General features: G+C 46.2%; 1 long non-coding RNA gene across 1 annotated transcript in view; it reads right to left on the reverse strand.

Annotated features, from left to right (window-relative positions):
* Positions 1-4,292: 4,292 nt before the first annotated feature.
* The window catches only part of LOC141218947 (uncharacterized), a 38,169-nt gene continuing 23,239 nt past the window's right edge, over positions 4,293-19,222 (reverse strand). The window contains exon 3 of the long non-coding RNA XR_012287584.1: positions 4,293-4,406. This is a non-coding gene — a long non-coding RNA (uncharacterized lncRNA). The remainder of the gene's footprint in view (positions 4,407-19,222) is intronic.

A 19,222-nucleotide genomic window follows, 5' to 3' on the forward strand; every position in this document is an offset into this window, starting at 1 on the left:
TTAGAATCGGGCCACCATCTAGTTTAATATAATGGGCCACAAATTGCCTTCTAGTTATTACAAGAGGTCCTGCATAGTCTTCCATTTATTTTAATAGGCACCATATAACCTTTCAGCATCTGAAACAACGGATACTGAAAGCCTGTGCTAGCATTTCTTCTGCGGTGTTGCTATCAGTGTGTCAAGAGTGGGAGAAGAGGGTTGCATTGACAATCCAACACAATGGGCAGCACTTTAAACACATTTTATAAGTGGTCATAAACTTGTAAAAAATTCATGAAAGAATAAAGTTATGTTAAAACCAAGCACACCATTGTATTTTCTTATGAAATTCTCAATGAGTTTGATGTGTCACATCACCCTCTTCCCATTGAAAAAAATAAAGTTAGATCTAAAATGGCCGACTTCAAAATGGCCGCCATAGTCACCACCCATCTGGAAAAGTTTCCCCCTCCCATATACTAATGTGCCATAAACAGGAAGTTGACATCACCAACCATTCCATTTAATTTAGGTGTATCCATATAAATAGCCCACCCTGTATTATTACCATTTTTATTATTGCTGTACATACTGTAGCTTTTCATTTAATTTATTGGGCCCCATATAGGCTTCCATTTAATATAATGGGCCCCACATAGCCTTCCATTTAATTTAATGGGGTCCACATAGCCTTCCATTTAATTTAATGGGGTCCACATAGCCTTCCATTTTATTTAATGGGGCCCACATATGTTTTTATTTAATATAAAGAGCCCCACATAAGCCCCTAATTAATATAATGGGCCCCACCTTGCTTTCCATATAAAATAATGGGTCCCACATAGCCCTCCCTTTTGTTATGATGAGCCTTACATATCACACCATTTCCCGATGGTCTGCCACCGAAGTACACCATTGGCTGCTGGGGTGCCACTGGAACACACTCTTTACAGTTGGGGTGCCAAAAGAGCACACCTTTCACCATTAGCATGCCACCGGAGTACACTTTTTGCCACTGGCATGCCACTGAAGCACACCCTTTACCATTGGAGTACCATCGGGCACACCCTTTACCGTTGGTGTGCCATCGGAGAACTCTATTTCCCGTAGGCCTACCAGAGGGGCCCAATATGTGACCTTTTTTGCTTACCACCGGGGCACCCATCTTGGGCTTTTTAGCTTCCACCGGGGTGCACTCTTTGGCCTTTTAGCTTACCACCGGGGCACCCAACTTGGGCTTTTTAACTGCGACCGGGGTACACTCTGACCATTTTGCTTACCACCGGGGCACTCATTTTAGGCTTTTTTAGCCTGCCACCGGGGTGCACTTTTTGGCCTTATTGCTTACCACTGGGGCGCACTCTAGGGCTTTTTAGCCTACCACCAGGGTACATTCTTTGGCCTTATTGCTTATCACTGGGGCGCACTCTAGGGCTGCTCAGTCTGCCACCAGAGTCTACTCTTTGGCCTTTTTGCCATTGGTGTGCCACCAGAGCACACCCTATGACGTTGGAGTGCCACCGGAGCACACCCTTTACCTTTGGAGTGCCACCGGAACACACAATTTGCCATTGGCAAAAGTATAATGGACCCCCACATAGAATTCTATAAAGTATAATGGCCCCCACATAGCCCTCTATATAGTATAATGAGCCGCACATTGCCTTCCATGTACTATAATTTAATTTATTGGGCTCCACATAGCTTTTCATTTAATTTATTGAACCCCACATAACCGTCAATTTAATATAATAGGCCGCACTGGACTCCATTTAATATATTGGACCTGACATAGCCTTCCATTTAATAAAATGGGGCCAAAATATCCCTCTATTTAATATAATGGGCACCAAAAAGCCTTCCATGTTTTATATTGGGCACCACATAGCCCTCTATTTAATACAATTGGCCCCACTTAACCTTCCATTTAAAATATTGGGCCCCACATAGCTTTACATTTAATTTACTGGGCTCCATATAGGCTTCCATTTAATATAATGGGCCCCACATAACCCTCCATTTAATATAATGGTCCCCACATTGCCTTCCATTTATTATAATGGAGCCAAGATACATCTCTATTTAATATAATGGACAAAACACAGGCTTCCATTTAATATAATTGGCGCTACATAGCCCTTTATTTGATAAATGTGCCTCACATAGCCCTCCATATAATATTATGGGCCCCGCAACGCTTTCCATTTAATTTAATAGGCCTCACATAGCCCTCAATTTAATACAGAGGGCCCCACAAAACCTTCCAGATAACATAGTGGGCCCCAATATAGCTTTCTTTTTAATGTATTGGTCCCCACATAGCCCTCTATTAAATATAATGGGCTCCACATAGCCTTCCATTAAATATCATGGGCCCCATATAGAATTTATCATATACGTAGATGTCCCTTTAAGATAACGGGCCCCACATAGCTTTCCCTTTAATATAATGGGCCCCACATAGCTTTCCCTTTAATATAATGGGCCCCACATAGCTTTCTCTTTAATATAATGGGCCCCACATAGCTTTCCCTTTAATATAATGTGCACCACATTGATTTTATTATTATATAATGGGCCCCACATAGCTTTCCCTTTAATATAATGGGCCCCACATAGCTTTCTCTTTAATATAATGGGCCCCACATAGCTTTCTCTTTAATAAAATGGGCCCCACATAGCTTTCTCTTTAATATAATGGGCCGCACATAGCTTTCCCTTTAATATAATGGGCCCCACATAGCTTTCCCTTTAATATAATGGGCCCCACATAGCTTTCCCTTTAATATAATGGGTCCCACATAACTTTTTCTTTAATATAATGGGCCCCACATAGCTTTCTCTTTAATATAATGGGCCCCACATAGCTTTCTCTTTAATATAATGGGCCGCACATAGCTTTCTCTTTAATATAATGGGCCCCACATAGCTTTCTCTTTAATATAATGGGCCCCACATAGCTTTCTCTTTAATATAATGGGCCCCACATAGCTTTCTCTTTAATATAATGGGCCCCACATAGCTTTCTCTTTAATATAATGGGCCCCATATAGCTTTCTCTTTAATATAATGGGCCCCATATAGCTTTCTCTTTAATATAATGGGCCCCACACAGCTTTCTCTTTAATATAATGGGCCCCACATAGCTTTCTCTTTAATATAATGGGCCCCACATAGCTTTCTCTTTAACATAATGGGCCCCACATAGCTTTCCCTTTAATATAATTGGCCCCACATAGCTTTCTCTTTAATATAATGGGCCCCACATAGCTTTCTCTTTAATATAATGGGCCCCACATAGCTTTCTCTTTAATATAATGGGCCCCACATAGCTTTCTCTTTAATATAATGGGCCCCACATAGCTTTCTCTTTAATATAATGGGCCCCACATAGCTTTCTCTTTAATATAATGGGCCCCACATAGCTTTCTCTTTAATATAATGGGCCCCACATAGCTTTCTCTTTAATATAATGGGCCCCACATAGCTTTCCCTTTAATATAAAAGGCCCCACATAGCTTTCCCCTTAATATAATTGGCCCCACATAGCTTTCCCTTTAATATAATTGGCCCCACATAGCTTTCCCTTTAATATAATTGGCCCCACATAGCTTTCCCTTTAATATAATGGGCACCACATAGATTTATTATAATATAATGGGCCCCACATATCCGTCCCTTTAATATTATGGACCCCACATAGATTTATTATAATATTATGGACCCCACATAGATTTATTATAATATTATGGACCCCACATAGATTTATTATAATATAATGGGCCCCACATAGATTTATTATAATATAATGGGCCCCACATATCCGTCCCTTTAATATTATGGGCCCCACATAGATTTATTATAATATAATGGGCCCCACATAGATTTATTATAATATTATGGACCCCACATAGATTTATTATAATATAATGGGCCCCACATAGATTTATTATAATATAATGGGCCCCACATAGATTTATTATAATATAATGGGCCCCACATAGATTTATTATTATATAATGGGCCCCACATATCCGTCCCTTTAATATTATGGACCCCACATAGATTTATTATAATATTATGGACCCCACATAGATTTATTATAATATTATGGACCCCACATAGATTTATTATAATATTATGGACCCCACATAGATTTTATTATTATATAATGGGCCCCACATATCCGTCCCTTTAATATTATGGACCCCACATAGATTTATTATAATATGATGGGCCCCACATAGATTTATTATAATATAATGGGCCCCACCTAACCCTCCAGTTTATACACTGCAGTCGCTCTCTTTCTTCTCTTCTTTACCTAGTCCAGTCTTTCGTGACGACTTCCCGCCATGATTCGTCTTTGCAGTTTGCTGTCCAGGTTTCGGCTGCTCCGCACTTTTCAGCAGATCACCGCACTCCTGAAAAACAAAAATGTTACAAATATAAGCGACTTAAATAAATAATGCCGCCCACTGTGCCACCAAATGCAAATATGTGCCACACTGTGCCCATGAGTATATCATTCACCGCAATGAAGTCTGCTCCACTGAGAATATAAATCAGTCACTAGCTTGTGCCCCCGTTATAAATAGTGTTGAGCGAGCACTAAAATGCTCGGGTGCTCGAAGCTCGGCCCAAGCTCGCCGTGATACTCGGGTGCTCGACCTGAGCAACGAGCCCATGTTAGTCTATGGGAGACCCGAGCATTTTTGCGGAGGCACCCCCGGCAGTCTGTAGAAAGCCTAAAAAGTGCCCAAAATGATAGTGACAGTGCTCAGATGACATGGGGACAGCATGGGGATCGCCCCAGGAAGCATTTCTGACCCCCAGGTCACTGTTGTCAACAACGTGGTCAGAGGTATTAAGCCACTTTTACAGGCTCATAAGAAAATGTTCAAAAACGAAAGTGAAACTTTTTTCCTGTGAAATATGTTAAGGAATTTCTTTTCCAGGGTAATGACTTGTGTATAAGGTAAAATAAATAACCAAAAACAAAAATACTCCTCCACACCTTGGGCTATGTTCACAAGTAGCATTTTTTATGCGTTTTTGCACTTTTGTATTGCTTTCAACTGTGACAAATGCATTCACTGGGAAATGTCATTTTAACATTTTACAACCTTATCTGGCCATGTGCTGTGTGACACATGCATATAGTGCTGAAAAGACATGGGAACAGCATGGGGAAGACCCCTGGAAGGATCTCTGACTCCCAGGTCACTGCCTAAAAGTGTGCCCATCAGAAGTGATCCTTGCCGCATCAGAAGATGCAGACTTGCAACTATCCCCGTGCAAGTCCTTGTCCCAGGGCAGTGTTCAATTATACCTCCCCCATTCCTTGCAATGCAAGCGCAAATATGCAGCCAACCACCCACCCACCCCCAGGCTGCAATACCATACTGCTAGCTTGCACTTGAAATTGGGCCTTTTAGTTTTGAGGAGGCCGAAGCTGGCCACTACCTCATGGCTGCTTCGGCAGCGAGGTATCCATACTCAGTCCCCAGCCGCCCGGCGGCCGGGTGTCCACACCTGGTCCCCAGCCGCCTGGGGGCGGCGGGGTGTCCATAGACGGTCCCCAGCCACCCCGATTTCTCCGCGGAACATCCCGACACACTTTTCTTAGACTGGCCTGCTTTAGGGCAGCATTGGACAAGCCCACTAGAGAAACCGACTCCATCAGGGGAGGTGAGAATGCCAAGGTGAGGAGCATGATGATGACAGAAGTTAGCATTTGCTTTGTTTTGCTGGAATGCAAGCATAAGTGTGCAACCTGCCACCAACCCACCCTGAGGCTGCAATACCATACTGCTAGCATGCGTGCACTTGAAATTGGGCCTTTTAGGCATGTGGAGGCCAGAGCTGGCTACTACCTCATGGGTGCTTCGGCAGCGAGGTATCGATACTCAGTCCCCAGCCGCCCGGCGGCCGGGTGTCCATGCTCGGTCCCCAGCCGCCAGGGGGCGGCCGGGTGTCCACACTCGGTCCCCAGCCGCCCCGCGGCCAGGTGTCCATAAACGGTTCCAAGCCGCCCCGATTTCTCCGCGGAACATCCCCACACACTTTTCTTAGACTGGCCTGCTTTAGGGCAGCATTGGACGAGCCCACCAAAGAACCCGACTTCTCCGGTGGGCCCTGGCTTCTTTATCAGGGGAATTGAGAGTGCCAAGGTGAGGAGCATGATGAGGATGATAGAAGTTAGCATCTGCTTTGTTTTCAAGGAATGCAAGCGCATGTATGTAGTAGCGGCTAGGCCTGAGGTGGTCAGCGTTTTGGCGCATATCCTACCTCCTCCGAGGATTGCTGGATGTTTTCCTGCTACTATCCAAGTTCTATGACTCTCGTTAAAACAAAGCTTCAAGTGATAAATGATGGATGAGGTAGTGGCAAAGGAGAAAGAGCAGGAGGAACAGGGACCATTCACATCAATATCAGGCCAGTCAACCACATATGTCTTGTAGGATATGTTTCTGTAACAAAAGGAGCGGTTTGGCTACACAGTTATAGGGCATACAGTGAGTGCAATGCCTACCAAAACTTTTGAGGCACTCCAATGCCCCTTGGAAATGACATGGAGGTCAGAGGGCCTTAACTAAACCTTTTTTTCCATTTATGGCAACTGGGTCTCCTGTGCACTGTTGGCCTAAGCAGTGAATGGAAGGCTTTCCAAAAATTATAAGGAACTGCAATGCCCCTGGAAACAGATGTGGATTACAGCGTACTAAAAACCTTCTACCCATTAATGGGGAGTGTGTCTCCCTTAGTTTTCACCTTTGCATTGAAAAGCAAAAGCTGACTAAAATTAGGAGGAAATGCAATGCCCGTTGGAAGAGTCATGGAGATTAGAGGTAAGGTAATTAAAAACAACATTTCAATGCCCCTTGGAAGAGCTGTGGAGTTCAGAGTGGCTTAAGAAGACGCTTTTAATGCCCCTTTGAAGAGACGTGGAGGTCACAGTAGCTTAACAAGACGGTTTTAATGCCCCTTACAAGAGCCATACAGTACAGCATCTTAAAAACATTATTCCCATTATTGGGGAGTGGGTCTCCCATAGTATTTGCTTATGCCTTCCAAGCAAAAGCTTCCAAAAATTATGAGGAAATGCAATGCCCGTTCGAAGAGTCGTGGAGGTCCCAGTAGCTTAACAAGACGCTTTTAATGCCCCTCAGAAGAGACGTGGAGGTCAGAGTGGCATAACAAGACGGTTTTAATGCCCCTTACAAGACACGTGGAGGTCAGAGTGGTATAACAAGACGCTTTTAATGCCCCTCAGAAGAGACGTGGAGGTCAGAGTGGTATAACAAGACGGTTTTAATGCCCCTTACAAGAGACGTGGAGGTCAGAGTGGTATAACAAGATGGTTTTAATGCCCCTCAGAAGAGACGTGGAGGTCAGAGTGGTATAACAAGACGGTTTTAATGCCCCTCTGAAGAGACGTGGGGGTCAGAGTGGTATAACAAGACGGTTTTAATGCCCCTTACAAGACACGTGGAGGTCAGAGTGGTATAACAAGACGGTTTTAATGCCCCTTACAAGACACGTGGAGGTCAGAGTGGTATAACAAGACGGTTTTAATGCCCCTTACAAGACACGTGGAGGTCAGAGTGGTATAACAAGACGGTTTTAATGCCCCTTACAAGAGACGCTCATTATTCTGGCATTTGGCAAATATTAAAAATGATGGTAATCCTAATTGACCTAAAATGGGAAAGGTTTATTCTGATTTCATGTCAGATATTGAGAAAAACATGCAGATGTGTCTATTTATACAGTGTATGGAAACTTCTGATTTCAACTCTGTATATATATATATATATATATATATATATATATATATATATATATATATGTGTATAATATATACACGGCGAAGCTCACACAACACAACACCCACAGCAGAGGAACTGGCTGCACACACACCTGCTCCTGTCAGTGCTGTGAGCGCTCCTCATATCGCTGCTGGCTCCGTTCCTCATATCGCTGCTGGCTCCGCCCCTCACATCGCTGCTGGCTCCGCCCCTCATATCGCTGCTGGCTCCGCCCCTCACATCGCTGCTGGCTCCGCATCTCATATCACTGCTGGCTCCGCCCCTCATGTCGCTGCTGGCTCCGCCCCTCATATCGCTGCTGGCTCTGCCCCTCACATCGCTGCTGGCTCCGCCCATCAGCCGCTCACAGTCCTCAGCAATATGGAGACATCCGCACTGATCAGAATCCTCGGGGGCGTGGCCTGTCACTGTAGTCACACAAGGGTTGTCATGGAGATCTCAAGGGAAGGCAGGTGGGCGGGGCTTAGAGCAGGAAGTAGAAGCCGTGCAGTGTGATTGGCTCTTTACCTTCTGCCAGTAATGGAGCAGATATATGGCTCCTATATAATGGAGGGGGCTCAGGAGGGGTTCCCCACCCAAAAGGTCAGGGGATAAATAATACTGGACATGAGCGAGGGCAGGAGGACATTATTCTATATTGTAAGAAATCTGATTTCTTCTTTCCTCACAGTTTTTCCTGTGCAAGGCCACATGTATTGTGCGATAATCTGTGAATATGGGGGGATCTGCTCCTCACATCCACATCAATCCCCCCACGTCTGAGCTCTCCCTTACAGGGGTCTTCTGCTCTGCACATTGATGCCGTATCCATGGAGATGACATCATGGCCGGTACATGCGGATCTCCCCGATGGGACCCTCATGTATCTGGAGGACGAGGCACTGCTGCTCCTCGGGGAGAGGGGGCACAATTCCTGTACACATGATACAGGGGCTTCTGCCATCTCTGGGCTGAGAATAATGCTGGCAGCGCGCAGTCTACATGATGTGAGGATTACAAGTCTGCAGTCACAGAGAGTCACACAGATGACTGCAGCCTTCAGCTTCACACCGGACAATCCCTTTAAATACATGTATATTGGTCTAAAAATACTTTTTACTATTTCTCTTCATGTAATATTTGCTCTGTTCGGCCTTTACCAGCTTTTTGTTTCCCAGCAGCACATTGATGGCTGCAGAATGAGTTAACTTGAGATTCAGTCAGTGAGCTCCTTATGATGTGGAGTTTCCAGCGCTTTTATTTCTGCGATGATTTATGACTGCATCAGAGATCAGCCCAACTTTCATGCTGGTCTGTGAACATAATCAGCACAGAGAAGGTCAGAATGAGCTCACTGATAAATTCTCAGTGAGCTCATTCTGCAACTAGCAATGCAAAGGAAATAAAAAAGCCAAATTGTTTATGAAACGTTATTGAAAAAATATTTGTATGTATATATTTAGCCCAAAATGTCTGAGTGTCCATATCCTTAGTACCAGCACAGCTGAGGATTTGGTATAATTAGGGGCGTACATAGGAATCATGGGGCCCCATAGCAGAAGTTCTAATTGGGCCCCCCCCCAAAAAAAAATTTAAAAATGTAAATAATTGTCGGAGTCACAGAAGAGCAGATCTCACAACCTTCCAGCCTTTACATAGTAATTTTCCTCCTGCTGAAGTCCTAGATCCCTTTTTCATTGCCCATAAAGTGTGGTGCCAACAAAAGTGCCCCCCAAACACGGTATGATACCCCCATGGTGAATTCCTCCATATGCACAGTATAATGACCCTACTGTACCCCACCTCAACTCCCAGGGTAAAGTATGATGACACCAACACAGTATGATCCCCCAACCGCCCCACACCTCTACATACTCCATAGAGTACAATGCACTCGCCATGGTCCTCCACACAGTATAAGGCACTCGCCATGGTCCTCCACACAGTATAAGGCACTCGCCATGGTCCTCCACGCAGTATAATACAGTCCCCATGGTCCTCCACGCAGTATAATGCACTCCCTCGTGGTCCTCCACACAGTATAATGCATTCCTTCGTGGTCCTCCACGCAGTATAATGCACTCCCACGTGGTCCTCCACACAGTACAATGCACTCCCCCATGGTCCTCCACACAGTACAATGCACTCCCCCATGGTCCTCCACACAGTACAATGCACTCCCCCATGGCCCTCCACACAGTACAATGCACTCCCCCATGGTCCTCCACACAGTACAATGCACTCCCCCATGGTCCTCCACACAGTACAATGCATTCCCCCATGGTCCTCCACACAGTATAAGACTCTTGCCATGGTCCTCCACACAGTATAAGGCACTCGCCATGGTCCTCCACGCAGTATAATACAGTCCCCATGGTCCTCCACGCAGTATAATGCACTCTCTCGTGGTCCTCCACGCTGTATAATGCACTCCCTCGTGGTCCTCCACGCAGTATAATGCACTCCCACGTGGTCCTCCACACAGTACAATGCACTCCCCGTGGTCCTCCACACAGTATAATGCACTCCCCCATGGTCCTCCACACAGTACAATGCACTCCCCCATGGTCCTCCACACAGTACAATGCACTCCCCCATGGTCCTCCACACAGTATAATGCACTCCCCCATGGTCCTCCACACAGTATAAGACACTCGCCATGGTTCTCCACACAGTATAATGCATTCCCCTATGGTCCTGTACGCAGTATAATGCAGCCCCCCATAGGGTAAAATGCAGCCCCCCCCACCCGTAGGGTAAAATGCAGCCCCAGTCCTCCAGTATTATCAGTACACAATGATTTAAAAAATAAATACATACTTACCGCTCCTCGTTCCCCGCTGCTTCAGTCTCTGCAGCTGATCACCTCAGCAGCTGCCAGCTCCACTGTCTGACACAGCGTGGCGCGTCATCATGCCGCTGCGTCAGACGCAGAGGAGGAATGATGGGAGAGGGAGTGTCACATGATGCTTCCTCCTCCAGGTTTTCGTGGGCCCCGGGCGAAAGAGTCTCAGTGGCCCCTTTAACACATCCAACCATTCATGATGCACAGATACAGCAGAGAAATTATAGATATAGATATAGTACAATGCCAAACATTTCACTGACTTCTTACATTTCATGAGTGATATCTTTTGTAAATTCTACAATAGCTCAGAAACCGGTGAATCCTGACAGCGCACAGTGCAGACCGGACAGTATAGTCCTCCATACAGTGTAATTGCACCACATAGTCCTCCATACAATATTATGGGTACCACATAGTCCTCCATACAGTATTATGAGCCCCATATAATGCTCCATACAAAATACTGGATCCCATATAATTCACCATAGAGAATACTGCCTGGTCCCCATGTAATGCCATATGCAGACTGGACCCCATACAGAGGCCCCACAAGCCCGCTGCATCCTCCCCGGGGCGCCCACAAGCCGGCTGCATCCCCCAGGGGCCCCCACAAGCCTGCAGCACCCCCCCCCCCAGAGGACCCAGAAGCCTGCAGCATCCCCCCCAGAGCCCCCACAAGCCCGCAGCATCCCCCCGGAGCACCCACAAGCCCGCAGGATCCCCCCCCAGAGCACCCACAAGCCCACAGCATCCCCCCCAGAGCACCCACAAGCCTGCAGCACCCCCCCCCAGAGCACCCACAAGCCCACAGCATCCCTCCCAGGGCCCCACAAGCCCGCAGCATCCCACCCAGGGCACCCACAAGCCCACAGTATCCCCCCAAGGGCCCCCACAAACCCACAGCATCCCCCCCAGGGCCCCAGAAGCCCACAGCATCCCCCCCAGGGCCCCCACAAGCCCACAGCATCCCCCCCAGGGCCCCACAAGCCCGCAGAATCCCCCCCAGAGCACCCACAAGCCCACAGCATCCCCTCCAGGGCCCCACAAGCCCGCAGCATCTCCCCCAGGGCCACACAAGCTCGCAGCATCCCCCCCAGAGCCCCCGCAAGACCGCAAAATCCCCCTTAGGGCCCCCACAAGCCCGCAGCATCCCCCCCAGATCCCTCACAAGCCCACAGCATCCCCTTAGGGCCCCCACAAGCACACATTATCCCTGCATTATTCCCCAGAGCCCCTAAGATCTCCACAAGCATTAATTAACCCCACCAGACTGCCCTCCAGCATTAACCCCCCCAAATCCCTCACTCGCAAGTATCAAGCCCCCTCACCCCAAAAACAACAAGAAGAAAAGACATCAGACCTGCAATTAATAGAACAATCTCCTGTTTCTCAGCTTAGGATACTGACCTCCTCCTGCAGCTTCACCGGCAGCTCTGTCTCTGCATGAGACTCTGGCGTCTGGTGCTGAACTAGAACACGCCCCCGGAAATGACATCATACCTGGAAGGATCCCATACATTCTAGCGTCTAGGGCACGGGAAGAGGTAAGTATTGTGCCGGCCGGGGCCCTGAGCAGGAGGGGGGGCCCATGGCGCGCCGGGATGCCCGACGGCGAGTAAGCCCCCCGCCTGCTCAGGGCCCCGCCTCTTGCCTGGGTGCAGGAGGGGGACCCGATGCGGGGGTACACAGTGCAGGCGACTGCTATGGGGCCCCCCCAGCTCACGGGCCCCATAGCAGTCGCGTGGCCTGCCGCCATTGGCGGGACGCCACTGGGTACAATGGTGTCTGGCCTGGACAATCCTCTGTAAGGGAAACCAAGTCCGAACTGATAGATTTTCCCTGCACTGATACATTGTAGCAAACGGTCAGGACAGGAGGGGGATTGTCTACACTGAATACCATTGTAATAAATGCTCCGCTGCTGTCAGGATTAGATTTTTTTCAGGTTCTGGATATTAACAAGAATGATTTTATTCTCAGACAACAAGCAGAGATCTTACAAATGGCAGAAAAGTTGAATAATCCTTCATTGCAGAGAGGAGAACTTTCCTCCTGTATCCGGCGGATCGTCCTGTGGCTGAGAACAGTCTTTGCGGAGCGATTCCTCCCTATGAGGGGAACGTCGGCGCGGTGGAGCTGCTGTATCAGCCACGGAGGGGAATGAAGAGCAAGAAAGATTTATCCCTCATCCTGGAGGATCCGGAGCTGAAGACTGCGGAGATCAAAGCTGAAGGTGAAGCCACATGTGATCTGTATACATCGGCAGAGGGGTCGTCACATGAGGAAATCCCCCCATATATATATGGAGATGGCGATCTGTGGGGGCCGGACACAGAATCGGTGTGTGGTGTAACCAAAGAGAACACTAAGTCAGCACAGGAGCTGTGTACACAAAACGGAAGCATTCTGCAAAGTTACTTTATTCTCTTTATCCCCTTCCCGACATCCGCAGAATTTAAGTGTCGCAATTCCAATGAGTTGTGGATTTTTGGTTCAAGTTGCCCAACGGGAGCAAAAAATAATGTGATAGAAAAGGATTAAAATTAAAATTTATATATATAAAAAAAATCCTTTTAAATTTCCTCCCTCCATTTGTCAATACAAAGCAAGACTAAACGATTATATATATATATTTATTTATTTAGTATTGACACACTGACAAAAAGTCCATCTATCAAATCATAAATATATTAACCCCTACAGCAAATGCCCAACAGCAAAGATAATCTAAACACCCAATTTTTTTTTCTTTTTGGGTAATTTTACCTCCCAAAAAATGCATCAAAAAGAGATGAAAAGTTTGTAGACGGCAGAGAATGGCATCAATAACCCCCGCAGGTCGGCGAGCAGAAAGCGAACCTCGCCCAGATTCATCAGCAGAAACATGGAACAGATGCAGGGTCTCACAAAATGGTGACACAATACCGGGTTATTTATTACTGTTTGGTGACACCATAATACGGCAATTCTGGCTTCTTAATTTATTTTTCCGCTATTTAACGTGCGGTTTAAATAATTTGGGCTTTGATAGGTCGGACTTTTACAGACACGACAATATAAAATGTTTCTTTTTTAATTTCTTTTTTTTTACCTCGGAAAATAGGGGTGATTTAACATTTTTGTTTATTTTTTTTCTTTTATAAAACTTTTTTCTTTTTTTTCCATTTTTACTTTCTTTTTTTATGTCCCCTTAGGGCACTTGAACCTGCCATCTCTTGACTGCTTATTCTATATACAGTAATCCTCTAGTAATGCAGTATACAGTTTATAAGATTAAGTCCAGACTGTGGATGAACTTCACAGGAGTACCAAGATGGCAGCCATGCAGGCCTTCACCATTCCCCTGACTGCCATTGTCATCCATTTCCTGGCGATAGCGCAATGTAAATGCCGCTGTTGGCTCAGGTGGCCACAGTCTACTCAAGTCGCTGCTGTCGGCTCAGGTCACCGCTGTTCTGGGCTGGCTGGCAAATTGCACACAGTAGCAACCCATCCTTATTGAGTTTTATCTGTGGCTGATTCATAAAGTGAGTAAAGGTTACAAAGCTTTAAAAAGATAAAGCCGGTGTTATGATGTAATAGTTGAGGTCAAATGCCGACTAGATTCTCATCCACTTCTATCAGTGGGCTGCCACTCAGAGAGGTGTCTGAGACTCTAGTCAGCATGTGACCAGGCTCGGACTGGCCTGCTGGGGAATTCCCCGTTGGGCTCCACTGCAGGGCCAGCACTGACAAGAGAAGGAAGGCTCCTCCCACTCCTACCCTAGCACAGCTATGCACTTGTCTATACATCGTATGCTGTGTGTGTGGGGGGGTGTGGTTTGACTTGTCTATATACCGTATGCTGTGTGTGGGGGGGACTTGTCTATATACTGTATGCTGTGTGTGTGGGGGGGGACTTGTCTATATACCGTATGCTGTGTGTGTGGGGGGGGGCTTGTCTATATACCGTATGCTGTGTGTGGGGGACTTGTCTATATACTGTATGCTGTGTGTGGGGGATTTGTCTATGTACCGTATGCTGTGTGGGGGGGACTTGTCTATATACTGTATGCTGTGTACGGGGGACTTGTCTATATACCGTATGCTGTGTGTGGGGGACTTGTCTATATACCGTATGCTGTGTGTGGGGGACTTGTCTATATACTGTATGCTGTGTAGGGGGAACTTGTCTATATACCGTATGCTGTGTGGGGGACTTGTCTATATACTGTATGCTGTGTATGGGGGACTTGTCTATATACCGTATGCTGTGTGTGGGGGACTTGTCTATATACCGTATGCTGTGTGTGGGGGACTTGTCTATATACCGTATGCTGTGTGTGGGGGACTTGTCTATATACCGTATGCTGTGTGTGGGGGACTTGTCTATATACCGTATGCTGTGTGTGGGGGACTTGTCTATATACCGTATGCTGTGTGTGGGGGACTTGTCTATATACTGTATGCTGTGTATGGGGGACTTGTCTATATACTGTATGCTGTGTGGGGGACTTGTCTATATACCGTATGCTATGTGGGGGACTTGTCTATATACCGTATGCTGTGTGTGGGGGACTTGTCTATATACCGTATGCTATGTGGGGGACTTGTCTATATACCGTATGCTGTGTGTGGAGGACTTGTCTATATACCGTATGCTGTGTGTGGGGGACTTGTCTATATACCGTATGCTGTGTGGGGGGGACTTGTCTATATACCGTATGCTGTGTGTGGGGGACTTGTCTATATACTGTATGCTGTGTATGGGGGACTTGTCTATATACTGTATGCTGTGTGGGGGACTTGTCTATATACCGTATGCTATGTGGGGGACTTGTCTATATACCGTATGCTGTGTGGGGGGGACTTGCCTATATACCGTATGCTGTGTGGGGGGGACTTGTCTATATACCGTATGCTGTGTGGGGGGGACTTGTCTATATACTGTATGCTGTGTGGGGGGGACTTGTCTATATACCGTATGCTGTGTGTGGGGGACTTGTCTATATACCGTATGCTGTGTGTGGGGGACTTGTCTATATACCGTATGCTGTGTGTGGGGGACTTGTCTATATACTGTATGCTGTGTGAGGGGGACTTGTCTATATACTGTATGCTGTGTGGGGGGGACTTGTCTATATACCGTATGCTGTGTGGGGGGGACTTGTCTATATACCGTATGCTGTGTGGGGGGGACTTGTCTATATACCGTATGCTGTGTGGGGGGGACTTGTCTATATACCGTATGCTGTGTGGGGGGGACTTGTCTATATACCGTATGCTGTGTGTGGGGGACTTGTCTATATACTGTATGTGGGGGACTTGTCTATATACCGTATGCTGTGTGAGGGGGACTTGTCTATATACTGTATGCTGTGTGGGGGGGACTTGTCTATATACCGTATGCTGTGTGAGGAGGACTTGTCTATATACTGTATGCTGTGTGGGGGGACTTGTCTATATACCGTATGCTGTGTGGGGGGGACTTGTCTATATACCGTATGGGGGGGACTTGTCTATATACCGTAAGCTGTGTATGGGGGACTTGTCTATATACTGTATGCTGTGTGTGGGGGACTTGTCTATATACCGTATGCTGTGTGGGGGGGACTTGTGTATATACTGTATGCTATGTGTGTGGGGGACTAGTCTATATACTGTATGCTGTGTGTGGGGGACTTGTCTATATACCGTATGCTGTGTGTGGGGGACTTGTCTATATACCGTATGCTGTGTGTGGGGACTTGTCTATATACTGTATGCTGTGTGGGGGGGACTTGTGTATATAAGTGAAGAGTCTCCGCGAGCTCAAAGAACACTGGATTTTGGCTGTTGGAGCTGAAAAGAGGACATTGGTAAACCAGGGGAGGAGTCCTGAGGAGATAATTTGCATATTCCCACTGCATTTTGGGGTAAGTGAAGAGTCTCCGCGAGCTCAAAGAACACTGGATTTTGGCTGTTGGAGCTGAAAAGAGGACATCGGTAAACCAGGGGAGGAGTCCTGAGGAGATAATTTGCATATTCCCACTGCATTTTGGGGTAAGTGAAGAGTCTCCGCGAGCTCAAAGAACACTGGATTTTGGCTGTTGGAGCTGAAAAGAGGACATCGGTAAACCAGGGGAGGAGTCCTGAGGAGATAATTTGCATATTCCCACTGCATTTTGGGGTAAGTGAAGAGTCTCCGCGAGCTCAAAGAACACTGGATTTTGGCTGTTGGAGCTGAAAAGAGGACATCGGTAAACCAGGGGAGGAGTCCTGAGGAGATAATTTGCATATTCCCACTGCATTTTGGGGTAAGTGAAGAGTCTCCGCGAGCTCAAAGAACACTGGATTTTGGCTGTTGGAGCTGAAAAGAGGACATCGGTAAACCAGGGGAGGAGTCCTGAGGAGATAATTTGCATATTCCCACTGCATTTTGGGGTAAGTGAAGAGTCTCCGCGAGCTCAAAGAACACTGGATTTTGGCTGTTGGAGCTGAAAAGAGGACATCGGTAAACCGCGCGCCGGTAGGCGCGCGCATTTTGAAGCTTTTTTTTAAGCTTTTTTCACTGTTTTCAGAACATTAACAGTAAGAACATGGAAGAGTCCAGGAGCCATTTGGTGAGCTGCATATCCTGCTACATGTTCACAGACTTGCCAGTGGAAAAGCCAAACTTCACATGCCAGAAATGCAAGCTTGTGTCCCTGTTGGAGGAAAAGTTGCGAAATCTAGAAGAGAGGTTAACTACCTTGAAAATCATTAAGGAAGGTGAAGAGTTCTTAGACAGAGCAGAATTATCTCTTCATGATTCAGAAAGAGAAGAAATTCGAACTGCACCTGACGAAACAGAGAAATGGAAGCATGTGACCCACAGAAGCAGGAGGATCGAGAGGCAGTCAGCACCCATACTGCTCAGGAACCATTACCAGGCTCTCACGCAGGAGAACCATGAAGAAATACAGCAAAATAAGACTTTGCCAGCAATGAATAACCTTGTAAGCCCTCAGAATCCTCCTGGATGGAGAAAGAAGAATGTTGTGAAGAAAAAACGGAGAGTGGTGGTCATGGGGGATTCCCTGTTAAGAGGAACAGAGGCCGCTATCTGCAGACCAGACATAACCTCAAGAGAAATGTGCTGTCTTCCAGGAGCAAAAATTAAAGATGTGTCTGACAGGATATCAAGACTCTTCAGACCTACAGATCACTACCTATTCCTGCTAATACATGTGGGGACAAATGACACCGCAGGAAAGGACCTGGAAACCATCTGCAGTGACTTTGAAGACTTAGGCAAGAAAGTGAAAGAATTGGGAGCGCAGGTGGTCTTCTCATCCATCCTCCCAGTGGATGGCCATGGAACAATGAGGTGGAATAAGATTCTACAGGTGAACAACTGGCTACGTCGATGGTGCCGTCAACAAGGATTTGGATTTCTGGATCACGGAATGAATTACCTATACGATGGACTACTTGCTAGAGATGGGGTGCACCTTACGAAGACTGGAAAACATGTATTTGGAAGTCGCCTTGCTACACTCATCAGAAGAGCTTTAAACTAGAACAATGTGGGAAGGGAAGCAAAAGGCCTGAAAAAGCCATACAGCTGACAAATACTATTGAGATCTCTGCTACTGGAAGTGGAAAAGAAGAACAAAGACAAAACAATTTAAATAATAAAAATATGGGAGGAAGAGAAACCAATCACAAACTAAAATGTTTTTATACAAATGCACAAAGCATGGGCAACAAACAAGGAGAATTGGAACTACTAATGAAGGAAAAGGAATATGATGTCATTGGAATCACTGAAACTTGGTGGGACGATACACATGATTGGACTAAAAGGCTAAAAGGATACAACTTATTTGCAAGAAACAGACTTGATAAACGAGGAGGAGGTGTTGCATTGTATGTTAGAACAGCGTATATCTGCACAGAGATTGAAGCTTCAGAGACTGGGAGTTCTGTGGAAACTGTTTGGGTAAGAATACAAGGAGAGAACAACGGAAAGGACACCATTGTAGGCATTTACTACAGGCCACCTGGGCAAGCTGAAGATATGGATGAACTCTTTATGTATCAAATGACCAAGTTCTCCAAAAAATATGACGTAGTGGTCATGGGAGATTTCAACTATCCAGACATTTGTTGGGAATCTCTCTCAAGTAAAACTAACAGGTCAAGCAAATTCTTATCCTCTCTTGCTGACAACTTTATCTTCCAAAAGGTAGGGGAGAAAACAAGGGGATCTGCTACTTTGGATCTAATCCTTATAAACAGGGAGGAAAATGGTTGAGGAGGTAAAGGTGGCTGGGACCCTAGGAGGCAGCGATCATGCTATTATAGAATTTTGGATAACTAGAGGAGGAAGACATGTGAAGACTCAAACTTCAAGGTTAGATTTTAGAAAGGCAGATTTTAAGAGACTCAGAAAGAGAATAGGAGGGATCCAATGGCTGGATGTCCTTAAGGACAAAAATGTCCAGGAAGGATGGGAAATTTTTAAAAATGAGATTCTCAAAGCACAATCGTTAACAATCCCGAAAAGTAGGAAGAATGGGAAGCATTTAAGGAAACCAGGATGGATGAACACAGAACTTAAACACATGCTAAAAAGAAA

The sequence above is a fragment of the Phyllobates terribilis genome, unplaced genomic scaffold (assembly GCF_046119375.1).
Source record: "Phyllobates terribilis strain yellow unplaced genomic scaffold, ASM4611937v1 Scaffold_252__1_contigs__length_2834547, whole genome shotgun sequence".
In the NCBI taxonomy this organism is placed as follows: Eukaryota; Metazoa; Chordata; class Amphibia; order Anura; family Dendrobatidae; genus Phyllobates; species Phyllobates terribilis.